Consider the following 12,574-nt stretch of genomic DNA (forward strand, 5'->3'; position numbering starts at 1 on the left):
CATTTCCTGTTACATGTAATTCTGTGTTTTGTAAGAAAAATATCTTTGGATAGGAAGATAAGTACATTTTAATGTTTAAATTCACATAAATGATAGAAATGTTGCTCAATATTACAAATCAGTGTTTCCTTTCTTTGTCAACATAGTTTAAATAGATTACTATTGGAACAATCATTGAAAACTATTTTGATTAATATATTTAGATATATCATATAACAATACATTGGTCATACATTTGCATTTAAACAACTATCTTAGCTTTTATAGCTAAATGTCCGAAACGAGAATGTAAACCATTTTCTTTTGTGGAGAAACAGAGTCATCTTATTTTAATCCAAAATACCAGTGCCATAAAAGAGGTGGGTGAAGATGTCTGTGTATGCCTAGAAGACAGTATGAGTAGCTCATGTTTTTGGACCATATCTACATCACTTTCACGATCATTGTTGCTGGCTGCAGCAGCCTTATTCAGGCTACTTCAGCTCTTGGCGGGCTGCTAATGTTCATGCACCTATGTGTGGTTTATTTTCAACTGAAGAGCTGCTTAGCTGCTTGACTTAACCCACCAAAAATGAAACTGCAGAAAGAATTACACATTCAACAAATTTTAGTGCTGTGAGTCTCACCCAATTTAAAATATTATCCAATGCTGGACGGTGGTCTTTTGAGACTGAACCATTTCAGCTCCATTATTGTTGTTATTGTCTTTGAGTAGAAAGTGATCTGGCTCGGGACCAGTTCATCGGGTCTTTTCTTCTGATTGCATGTCCAGGTACAGCTGCAACCTCCATAGTTTTTTTGTTTGCTTCCCTGGAGATTGCTGTGGAGGGAGAGAATGTGTGGGGTGAAAAAGTGTGGCCACTTGCTGGACATGGCGCAATTGCAAGCTTCTCCAGGAAGGAAGGCCGACATAGGTGACTGAAGGGGCTGAACTGATCACTGTGCGGTTGAATGTTGTCAGGATTCCACCTTCGTCCCGTTCACCATCACCTCCCACTCAATCCCATTCCCCTCCCTCTCATTCAATCACCTGATCCCTGTCACCTGACTACTAATCATCTTCACCTGACCCCAATCACCAGCACTCCTTTATAACCCAACATGCATCACTCACCCGTTGTCTGATCTCGTCATTCCATGACCACAGACCCACCGAGCTCACCCCGGTGTCGTCCCAGATACCTACCTGAGCTTACCTGAACTCCAGTCGTCATTGTCTTGTCTTCAGCCCGATCCACCTCCAAGGTTAGTCTGTTCACCGCCCCCATCGGCATCTGCACCCGTCACAGAACAAGCAGGACTCTTTGCCACTCAGAAAAGACTCTCCATATACTCTGTGTCATTACAACTTACCTTTTCCACTCGACGTACGCAACGTTGCATCAGTAAAACTGTATTTGAGACTTACCTCTGTGTTTCAATACCTGACAAATGTATCTACAATGGCGATTCTTGAGTACCTTGACCTTCACTTGTAACCCAGGGGTCAACAGTAATGTTGGTGAGGACTGATCGTAGACTGGCTTCACTTAGACCCCACCTGTGTCATCGGTCATCGGCAAGCTGGCAACATAAAACGCAGAAGTATGTTTAAGTTGCCTGTAGGGGGGGGGGGGGGGGGGGGGCGGCGACTTTAAGTTACCTGGTGTGGATAGCCTACTGTTCCTCCTCTGAGACCTCTTATACCATCAGCAAGTACATTAAAGAGTTTCTTCCAACCTTACCCATTTTGCCACCACCCCTCGATGCACCCGTCTGGGGTGCCTCAGCGCACTGGGGGAAGGAGGCTCAGGGGGGCTGGATGCAGTAAGGGAGGCTGTAAGCAATAACTGTGGCGGCCTAAATCCGCAGCGGGAATGAGATTGACATGTGGAACGCACAGCCTATCAAGTGCCTCGTACACCGCTTCACACTTGTTCCTCAGGAGGCTTAATGTGTTGAGCATATTAAAAGGAAAATATTATCTATCAATCAAACTTCCCCTTGTGCGCGCAAGAAATTGGCACTGTCCCGAAGATGATAACCTGGCTGGCAGCTCTGCACTGATTCATGCAAACTGCCCAACATTAAGTCTCGAGGTTCTCTTGGTTCTCCTCCATGGACCTTCACAATGGGAATTTCCAGGTACTCCTCGCCCAGTAAGCCAAATCCAAAACGGCCTACTGCACCAGGCGAAGGCAGAGTCAGGTCTTTGCAGTGCCCCGCCGCCTTCATGAAATTGATGGACAAAGTGTTGGCTGGTGTCCCCTGACAGCAATGCCTGGTTTACCCAGACGACACTATATGAAATAGACTTTAAGGCAAATTAAAATCCCTGTCTATTATCTTCTGTGTGGCAGCTGCTTGAGCTATGTGTCGTACTGCGCCATTACATTTTAAAATTACAATTTTAAGAATGGAGCGTTAAGTTCCTATACTATTGGAAAAATTATCAATACTTGGTGGTGCATTTTCTTCATTCTCTGTGTTCGTACTGAGCTTCTCCAACTCCACCCAAACAATCACAAACTAAGCAAAGCTTTTATTTTATTGATGTTTTAGAATTTTCCCAGTAAAATATTAAGTTCCTGCTGTGAATTCATTATTGTTCATAAAATTACCTACTAGCAAACACATTTCTGGTAAGTAGTAATGTAGCAGTATCTATAAACATTACACAACAATGCACTCATCTTCCACAAGTTGCTAGCTTGTACTTAACAGCAGTCGTGTCAGTTTACATTCATTACGTTCATTTTTGGGGAGTGGCTTTTGAAGCCATGAAAGGACGTCCTGTGAGTCTTGCTGAAATGATCCAATCATTTGGAAGAGTTTCTTTCATTTAGCCCAAATGTCCATGTGTCTGCCTACCTGCGCCTTTTCTGCCCTTGCACTTATTGCACTTATCGCCTGTGTGTCCACTAGTGGTTGCGGGTCTTGTTTGTGCACCTTGGAAATGTTGTAACTTGGCTTGTTTAAACACAGCTATCTAAACATCTAGAGGTAAGACAAACAAGACTAAGTTGTCTTTAGATGCTTTAGAAACAGGAGATTGTAAAAAATCTTCATTTGAGTGTATATTTTGCCAGCCAAATAAATTATAACAAGCTATTCAACTTTTATTTTGCAATGCCTGACCTGTTTTTTAACAGGTCCTTTACAAAGGCAATAAAGTAGTCTATGAATATGATGTATGCATTTACACGTTACACTGTTACACTGGTTGGATTGTTTATTCTTCACAAGTCATTTTGTTTGCACACCGTCTGGAGTTCTGGAAAATCATGCAAAGAATAGCGCATAGAGGCCTCCGAGTATGCTCACAGCATGAGCGCCATCAGCGGAGGCTCACGCTATGGTGACATAAAACAAATCTCTTAATCCACATGTTGAACTGTTACAATTAGAAATGAAATGGTATTAGTTTAAGATGAAACTACAAAGAGGTTGCATTTTATGTCCGTTAGAGAAAAGGAGATCCTTTGTAAATGGAGATAATGACATACGGTATGGTTATTTGTTCATGATAGAAAAAATATAACTTAAGCAATAATCATTTTAAAGTAACCTTTTAGACCTTAAGTTCGATTAATTTACTGTCTTGTAAACTGTGTAAAACATGAAGAACAATGTAAGAAAATGGAAAATCAGCCTTTATAATAAGCCTTTAGGGCTTCAGTATTTCACACAGGGATTTGATCTGTTTTTGTTGATATAAGCAAGGACCCCGAGCCTTTTATCAATTAAACGGCTGATATTTTTATCAGGTCTTTGTTGCTCCAAACTATCACACAACAGTCTGTTCTGATTTGAAACGTTTCCAATACTCGTTTGTCTGCTTAATACAATTTATATAGTTTGCTTTTATGCAAATATTTTTCATTTTGCTCTGAGACCTACACAGTTGGATACACAATGCCAGGCTTGGTGTGTGTGTGTGTTTGTGTGTATCCATATGTGTGTGCGCGTTTCAATGTGTGTTGCATATTGCGAACGGTGTGTGTGTGTGTGTGTGTGTGTGTGTGCGCGTGCGCGCGCCAGAGGTCATCTTGAGAGTTTTGAGTCCAGACTATGTCCATCATTCTTTTCTGGATCTCTGCCATCTATTGCTCATCAATGTAATTATTACACTACACTCTGCTTCCTTTTCAACTTAATTAACGTATTTCTCGATACACAGCATAAAACATTTACAGTTTAGCTCTTTTATCACAAGTCAACATATTGCTGATGTACAGATCTTCTTCTTATACCTCCTCTGTATAAGCTGTACTTTCCAAAAGTAAACTAAGAAAAACAGACTCTTTGGAACTAATGCCCTTTTAACCATTTGGGGGAAACTGTCTAAATGATTGTCCTAATGAATTACTTTAACGTTTAGCATTGTACTGCATGCTGACCTCCCAAGAGCAAATGGAAGCTACAGTTTAACTGCAGTGTCTGTAATAGATCTCTGTGTTTGCGCGCTGCAGCGGTAGATGGAAAACTAGACATTTACCTCTGCACAATAAATCTTAAAGTAATTTTCCGAGCCTGCATGACAAGTAATGGCATAGCAAAAAGCTCTGTGCTTTGTGTATTTGTCTTTGTGTAAGTGAGTGAGCAAAATTACAACTCTGCCGAGTTAGTGATATGTGAGATATTTCTTTATCTTCTTTGAGTTTTTTGCTTCAAATTGTACCCATAGATTTCTGAGTGAACTAAATGAAAGGTTGAGTTAAATAATTGGGGGCCTGATGAGCTATGGGTAGTAATATTGCCGTTTGTAAGTGGCCTGTTTGGATAAACTGCCACTGTACAAAGATGTGTATGTTTGAACAGCGGATAATAATTAATACAGCAATGCTGTCGTGCGGCGGCAGGGCTGCTATTTCACTACTCAGATGACTAAACACCGATGGGAAGGGGAGCAGTGAGCGCGGCCTGGAACAATATTTTACTCCTTTGGATCTGCTCAATGCTACAGACGTTGCACCCAGTGAATTTGTCAGACTGCACCATTTCCACAAGAACAGCTGCTATTTATCTGATTTTCTCATTAGAGTTGACTCATGAGTTTATTGTACTGCCTTTGGCACAGACACTGGAGTGCCTAGGTATGGCTCTTTAAAACAGCTGAGACGTGGGCCCCCTGGTGTTACTGGATTTAGCACCATGTAACACTCTTTTTGATTTTCTGCCATCAGTTAAAAAATATCTATTTAGATCCGTAAAGTACAACCAGATGTTTAATATCCTTTACATACATGTAACTTTCAGCCTACATATTTCTCTAGCAAAGGTGAAGGAAAATAATTTGAATCATTAAACATTCATACAAGAAGAACAGCCCAAACCCTTAGCAATGTTTTAATCCTAGGAGGTGAAGGACTGAGGAAATCTTGCTAATTTCACAGATGGTTTAAAATAGATTAGTGTGGAGAAGCAGCTCCCGGAGAAGGGCTGACCCACCAGGCTCCCTGTGCAGCTGCCAAAACCCTGTGCCTCATGCTCAGAAGTGCCTTCCAAAAGTCCTGCAAGGTTAAACTCAAACTTAAGCATCCTGAAATACCACCCTTAATGTCAATTCTTTTTCTAACTAATTTTGTGGCGTTTCCGAAAATCTAACTTCTTGTTCTTGGACCGCAAGGGACTACAGTTTGAAGTCGATGAGTCCACTGGGCCACGGGAGCTTTTCTTTCCTGTTACTTTGTCATCTTCCACATTGGAAGTGTTGTACAATGCATCCATGAGGCACTTTTTAAATAGAATAATGGAGTTAATCAGACTCTGCATGGTGTTCTGAATAGGCCAAGCCTGCTGCTCGAGCTGGGCTGTGTCCGAGTGGGCCTGACACAACTCTGGCCTGGCAAGAAGAGGCCCAGCTAGGAGTTCATTTAGAAAGACAATGGCACAGGATGAGGAACTCGACATGTTTTTTTTTCACTTGTCATTCTTTGGTCCATAGCTGTTGGGAAAGCCTAGGAAGCATCTGAATTTTATTTGTGCCGGGGTTTTTTTACCCATATTTGGAACAGCCTTCACAAAGAACTTTTGAGAAGGTGGAGACAATGGAGACTGGTTTGCAGAGGAGGGACAAGCCTCGACTCCGGCCAAACCATCTTGGACCTGCTTAACTGAAATAGTTTGTCACTAGACGTTGACATCTTGGCAAAGCTGTCGGTTGATTTGAAATGTTAAGTAAAAAGTCACAAAAATCTGATCCAAACAGTGGTTACTAAATCACCCATTTAAGCATCAAAACTATTTAATATTCCAGTTAAATGCCAAAGCAAACCAAAGGAGGAATAGCTGTTGAATGTAACATCTGGGTTTCACACAGACTTTACAAACACTAACTGATTCTTGAAAATGCTGAGTACATGATTACTTTAGAAATGGATTCGAGACAAAGAATACATGCTATGGATAATATTTCACTGCATATTTCATTGCATATTGTATGTCATTGATTTGCATATACTGAAAAGTATCTTCAATCAGATTTGAGTGCAGTTGTTAGGAAAACTGGGTTGCTAAATGAACTTTTGAAGATTCACATGGGACAATATTTCAGAAAATGTAATTTTGCATACTGTTTCACATCGCTGCATCTCCTCAGTGCATTTGTCTCCCAAAGCATTTGATTGAATTTCTGTAGGGAAGAATAAATGCGTAATGTTTTTTTAAAAGCATCTCTACTCCCTAAGCTTCTTGACGAATTTAACAAATAAAGGTTTCTTTCCGGAATATGTGTTACTCTCTCAAAGCTATCACTCAGCTTGCTCATGCATATGTGAATTACACACCTTTATAAATATGTAAATGTTGCTAGAATGCCTCATTAATTAGTAATTCATGCATTTTTCAAAAGCCCAATACTTTGCCAGTGTAGTCTGAGGAATTAAAAACCAAGTTAAAAAAGGGATTCATCGTCCCGTTTTCAGAGGAATTGAGCTACATCTGTAATTTGTGTAATTCAATGAATATGATTTGCGCAGCTTTTTATGGCAGTATCGTTGCAGCTGTCTGATAATATGATCTGTGTATTTCTCCTTGGAATTTGCAAGAGCACTTATAATGTTAACAGCAATATTTCTCCACGTAGATGTTTGCTTATATTATTTATTTCCTGTTTAAAAAGAATATGTAGGTGTAAAACACCTTTCTAAGTATGTTCTCTCTCATAAAATGATCCCTAGTACAACTTACTTCTGTTTTTTTATTTTATTTTATTTATATATATATATATATATATATATATATATATATATATATATATATATATATATATATATATATATATATATATATATATATATATATATATATATATATATATATATATATATATATATATATATATATATATATATATGAGATAAGGGAAGGGATTTCTGGAAAGGGAAGGGATTTCTGGAAAGCGAACAGAAATAGATACACACCAACAATGAATAGTTCTTGTTTCTGCAGCAAGGTTAGCAGGGACCCGTTAATTGCATCTTCTGCGCAGCGCTTTTACATGTAAATCTTTACAATTCGCTCCCCTCTGTTGGGGACACGTCCTGTCTCTGTAGACACGGTGTTAGTGATGAAAAACAACATAAGATTAAAACATGGTGTCTGAGGAATCCAAACATTGTTTTGCCAACAAATTTAACATATTACAAATGATATTACAGCGAGCTCGTCAAGCATTTGGGTTCTGATGATTACTATGCAATCATATCGATGCAAGTGATATTAAATATTAATTTGCTCTTTGCTTGAAGAGCAACGATGATAAAATAATCTTGGAAAGGTTTTTCATAATGTTTTTTTTTTTAACAAAGCTGAAAAAAAGTTCAGTTGTAATTACATGAATATTTGTTGGATGTTACGAGATAGAATCTCTCACTGCGTAGATTGGGGTAAGACTTTTGTAATGACCTGAGGAGTTCAGTGTCCATGTATTTAAGCAAAGCAGTGCTATATTTCTCCCTTCATTCACGCTTCAGCCAAAGAGATTGACATAGTAATAAACTGATGTTAATTAGACACACTTTGAAATTCTCCATTCTGCTCGTCTTCATGCCCTAGTGGAGCTGGTGGCTTATTAAATAATTTGCTGCTCTTGGGTGATCTTCTTTTGAATCTTGGCCTGACCCTCCGGGCACAATTTAATTTTCATTTCAAAAAAAATTTACCAGCAAATTTTGCATTAGTTCAAGAGAATTATAAATCATTATTACACAGGCAGACACTTCAAACATTTTGTTTAAGAGCTTTCTGCTCGATGAGGCATCAAAGGAGATGTTCGCACTGATGACTGTTACACTGGCACACATCCATTCATTAGCACATTTAAGTTGGAATGATCGTGTTTTGTACATGGCCCACAAAAGCATATCTATTGCTGTCATCTTTGTAAGCTTTGTAATAGATTATAGACGAGGTTCTGAATTAATTCTGTGGGACTGATGTTGCCAACAATTCCTTGTCCTGTCTAAAATACTGGCTGCCCGGGACAATAAATAAAGATATCTTATTTTTTTAAATAATGGCTTAAAAAGATCATTTCCAGAAATAAAATGACTGAAAAAGAAATGTATGTAAAACAATTGCCCCTATTCCGAGGGCATGCAATATTTACGCAATCTAATGAATTAACCCAAGAACTCTACAGTGGTTCCCAAAAACAATTCAACTCCTGATTATTGTTTTTTATGCATTGAGTGATAGTCATTCATGACAGAAACGCAACCAACCTAAGCATCAATTTTCCCCCCACCCCTACAAGGTGGTATAACATCCAGGAAATCTCATTATGTGGAAAATACATTTCATAAAATTGATTTAGTGATTTCAATAAGCCTAATTATTGCTCAATATGCCAACCAAGAATCCCTGCTGACTATTCAAACAGAACTGAATCAGTGATCTTTATTATCATGTAATTAGATGGCGTATTTAACATGCATTGAACCAGTGTACTTGTAAGACCCAAGAGGAGTAGTGTATATTGCTATTGTTAGGATTTTAACAATGCTTTGGGCATGGCGAAAGTAGTGTTAGTGTCACCTATAGTGGCATCATTTGCGTTGTTTTGTCTTAGACCAACAGAGCTTCAAAATACTGCCAGCTACAGTTAGCCTCCATCCAAAGGAGGTTGGATTTGTTTGATTTGTCATGGCTTTTAAATATCTACCATAACTCTGATATATCTCATTATGTACCACTGACAAGCAATCTTAAACACCATGAAAGATCACAGCAATGTCCAGAATATCTGTGCAACCACAGTTATTTCAAGTCATTAGCGCTGAAACACATAATGTATTACAAAATCTAGCATTGTTATTGTTAGAATAAAGAAATCTGTGAGTGCTTTAGATAATTAGATTGAGTTGATCATCAAAACAAAAAAACATTTTTTGTTTTTAAACTGAAACTGATTCAGATGAAGTACACAGCATTAGGACAAGCCTTTTGCACTATAGTACACCAAGACACTTTTTCATGAAAAGCTAAATAGTTAAATCAAATGTATGTTGCGGTGGAAACTGTGCAGACAGAACAACACTGAAGCATATATGTCCCCCCCCGACTCAGTGGCTATCAGGTGGTTAGCGCCTGCAGTTTGAGGAGAAGTGGCATAAACCATTAGCTTTTGTTCTCAATTCTCATTTAAGGATACAAATTAAGCTCCTCTCTCCTGCTCTCTCCCTCTCCTCCTTCATGAGTACATGTTCCATTAATGAAAGTGGCTAACTTTGCTTCTTCCCCAGATTCTGTCCTTTCTCTCCTCACAGGTTTCCGGGGATCACGGTTATAACTGAACCATGGTCTTTCCTCCTGGTATGGCCTTGCTGCCACCGAACCCTTCTAAAACCATTATTATTAGTCACGTCACTATTACTGTAAACATAACGGTGATGACATCACTAACTTTGCTTGTTCCCTGAAGTCTCTGTACTTTCTCTCAGTGGTTATATCTGGACGGTGGTTGCTCCTGCAGGATCTTCTGTTGGTTGTTCATTCTGTACACATGACTTTTATTGCGCTTCTGGGCATCCTAGCAGAGGGATCCCTTCTCTGTCGCTCTCCTTAAGGTTTCAGAGGATATCATATGTGTACAGATTGTAAAGCCCTCTCATAGTAAAGCCCTTGAGGGATATTTGCAATTTCGGGCCATGCAAAATATTTTGAATTGACAATTTAATTGAATAGCAACGTTACAGTTGGGGAGGAAGGGGCAGTGGAGGGATGGCAGCCAAAAGCTGGAATCAGATTGTGAAGTGTATTGTTTAGCTATTTAGATTTTGGATTTTGAAAAGCATTTCAGATTAAACACAATACGTCTCCATAGTAGACTAATTTGGGCTTTCTGCGTAGACAAAGATGGATCCCTGAGGACGCTGCTCTGGTAGTCGGGCTCTCACAACGCCGTGTGTGTAGGCCTACACAAGGTAGAACTTGCCTCCAGGTCTGGGAGGGAAATGTGTGGCACTTTTGAGTTGTGTTTAGTGTTTGGTATGTCCTTCCGACCCAGTTTGAGTTCTAAGTGAGGTCCAGTCAGGATAAGCACAGATATTTCGGCCATGTGTGCTGATTGCAGCTCTCCTTCCCGGTTACGTCCACCTGCATCTCGATAACTTGGCCTCCCCTTGTGTACTTAAGTGGGGTGCTCTGTGTGTTCATCACCAGTTTGTCTTGTACTGTTTGCCAAGTGGTCCAGCCCCTCAGTGTCTAGTCTAGTCTAGTCTGCGTTTTTGATTAAGTCTGCGACCCCTGTTATGTCTTTGGATTCTGTCTCTGCCTGAAGCTCTGCACTTTAGCTGTTACGATTCTCTGTGCACCAAACTTGGCCTGTTTTTGTACACGTCTGTAAATAAACCTTGACGAACGTTCAGCGAGTCGTGCTCCCGAGTCCACCAGTTGCTATCCATGCCAATTTAAAATAGTGGTTTGAGCTTTTCTCTCGTCTTCCTCGAAATAGTAATTGGCTAAGAGACACGGTTGAACCCATACCACATATACAAGGTCAGACTACTGTGTTTCCTATGATTTCAACCTGAGCCACATAAGGAATTTGGGCAGAAAACCGCAGAAAGTTTCATTTAGAAAATGCAATGATTTCTATGACTGAAATCAGCTACAGTGGAAGAGAAAATGAACAGGGCAATGACAGAGAGAAAAGATTGGTATTGGATAGTTGAACACAAATTTCAAATGTACATACCACAAACTGGTCCTAACCTTGAATAATTTATTCAAAAGTTTTCCCCCCTATTTTTTCCTACAGTCTTCATTCATTTTGACCAAAATATCATCATCTTGAAAGCCCTTTTATTCACTGTATTTGTTTTGCTTTCACACTAAGGTGACAAAGAGGATTGGACGAGGATCGGTTGGGGTTGTTCAAAGGGATGGAGTGACAGTCGATTTAGATGTGCTCCCTCCCTTTGCATTAGAGTGTACTATTTCAGGCATGGGGAGCCCGAGTGAGGCCAGATTTCAGGCAATGCTGGTGAGGTCTGGAGGAATGGATCACTTACCTTAAGAAATCAAAGTCAATAGGAAAAGGTTGTGAGTCAGGCTCAGCGGTACAGAGAGAGCAGTGTGGAAACCTGGAGGAAGAGAGACACTCATTGAGGAAATCCATTACCACCGGAGATGCCAACAGGCATGAAAGGAGCTGTCTTGTTAAATTGTCTGCTTGATAAAGAAGTTATTTGGGTGTGGAACCACTCGGAGTCACACCTAGTGACACCAGACAGAGGAAGGAGAGAGGCTTTCATTGATAAGGCGAAATGTTGAGTCAATGGATTTCACCAAGAAAAAAAGGTTCTTTAGTAATTCTTTCTCTTAAAAGAACACAAATACAGTACAGAAGTTTGTTCATTAAAGTCTGCTATAAGTCTTCCGTTTATGTGTTTGCAGCATTTAGAATTCATGGCGTACAAATTGATTTGTTCTGTCTGTTCAATGCAATACCAGAATGCAGAATGCGGCACATCCCAGAAACGGAAAAGGAAATAACCCTGATGCATCTTACAACCAACACAAATAGACATAACCTGACATGCAATGCCTTTGCATTTGATTGTGTTGTATTGACCACTTGCCTAAATGATCGTCAAAAACTGCAACAAGAACCACCCACTAGACAACCATGGAGGGAGCAATGACAGGATGCAAACTAAAAAGTTTGCCTGCAACGAGTAATCATAGGACAGGCAAACGTTGGTCTCCGTTCATTTCAGAAGAATAAATCATAGAGAAAGTGATTCCTTTCAAATATACAATATGGCTGTGTGATGTTTCAAATCAATCTGCATCTTCACTGGCTTCAATGGCTGCCTAGAAGTTAGAAATAACAATGGGGAAGTCTAAGAATACAGTAATGATGGCTGGACAATCAAAAGCATCTGCTGAGTTAGCTGTCATTAACTTTGCAGTGACCTTCACTGTGTCTCCTGTGTATGTTTTCGATTTGGAGGAATCGGTTTTGGCAACGCCTCTTCTGGACCAAGGTGAGTGGCATCAGCTACGTTCAACCTGCAGTCTATGACCACTGACCCTTTAATCGTCTTGGCTCACTTAAGCTGCTGGTGGATTCCCCCTGTAGATTTGT

The sequence above is a fragment of the Pungitius pungitius genome, chromosome 4 (genome assembly GCF_949316345.1).
Source record: "Pungitius pungitius chromosome 4, fPunPun2.1, whole genome shotgun sequence".
Taxonomy (NCBI): Eukaryota; Metazoa; Chordata; class Actinopteri; order Perciformes; family Gasterosteidae; genus Pungitius; species Pungitius pungitius.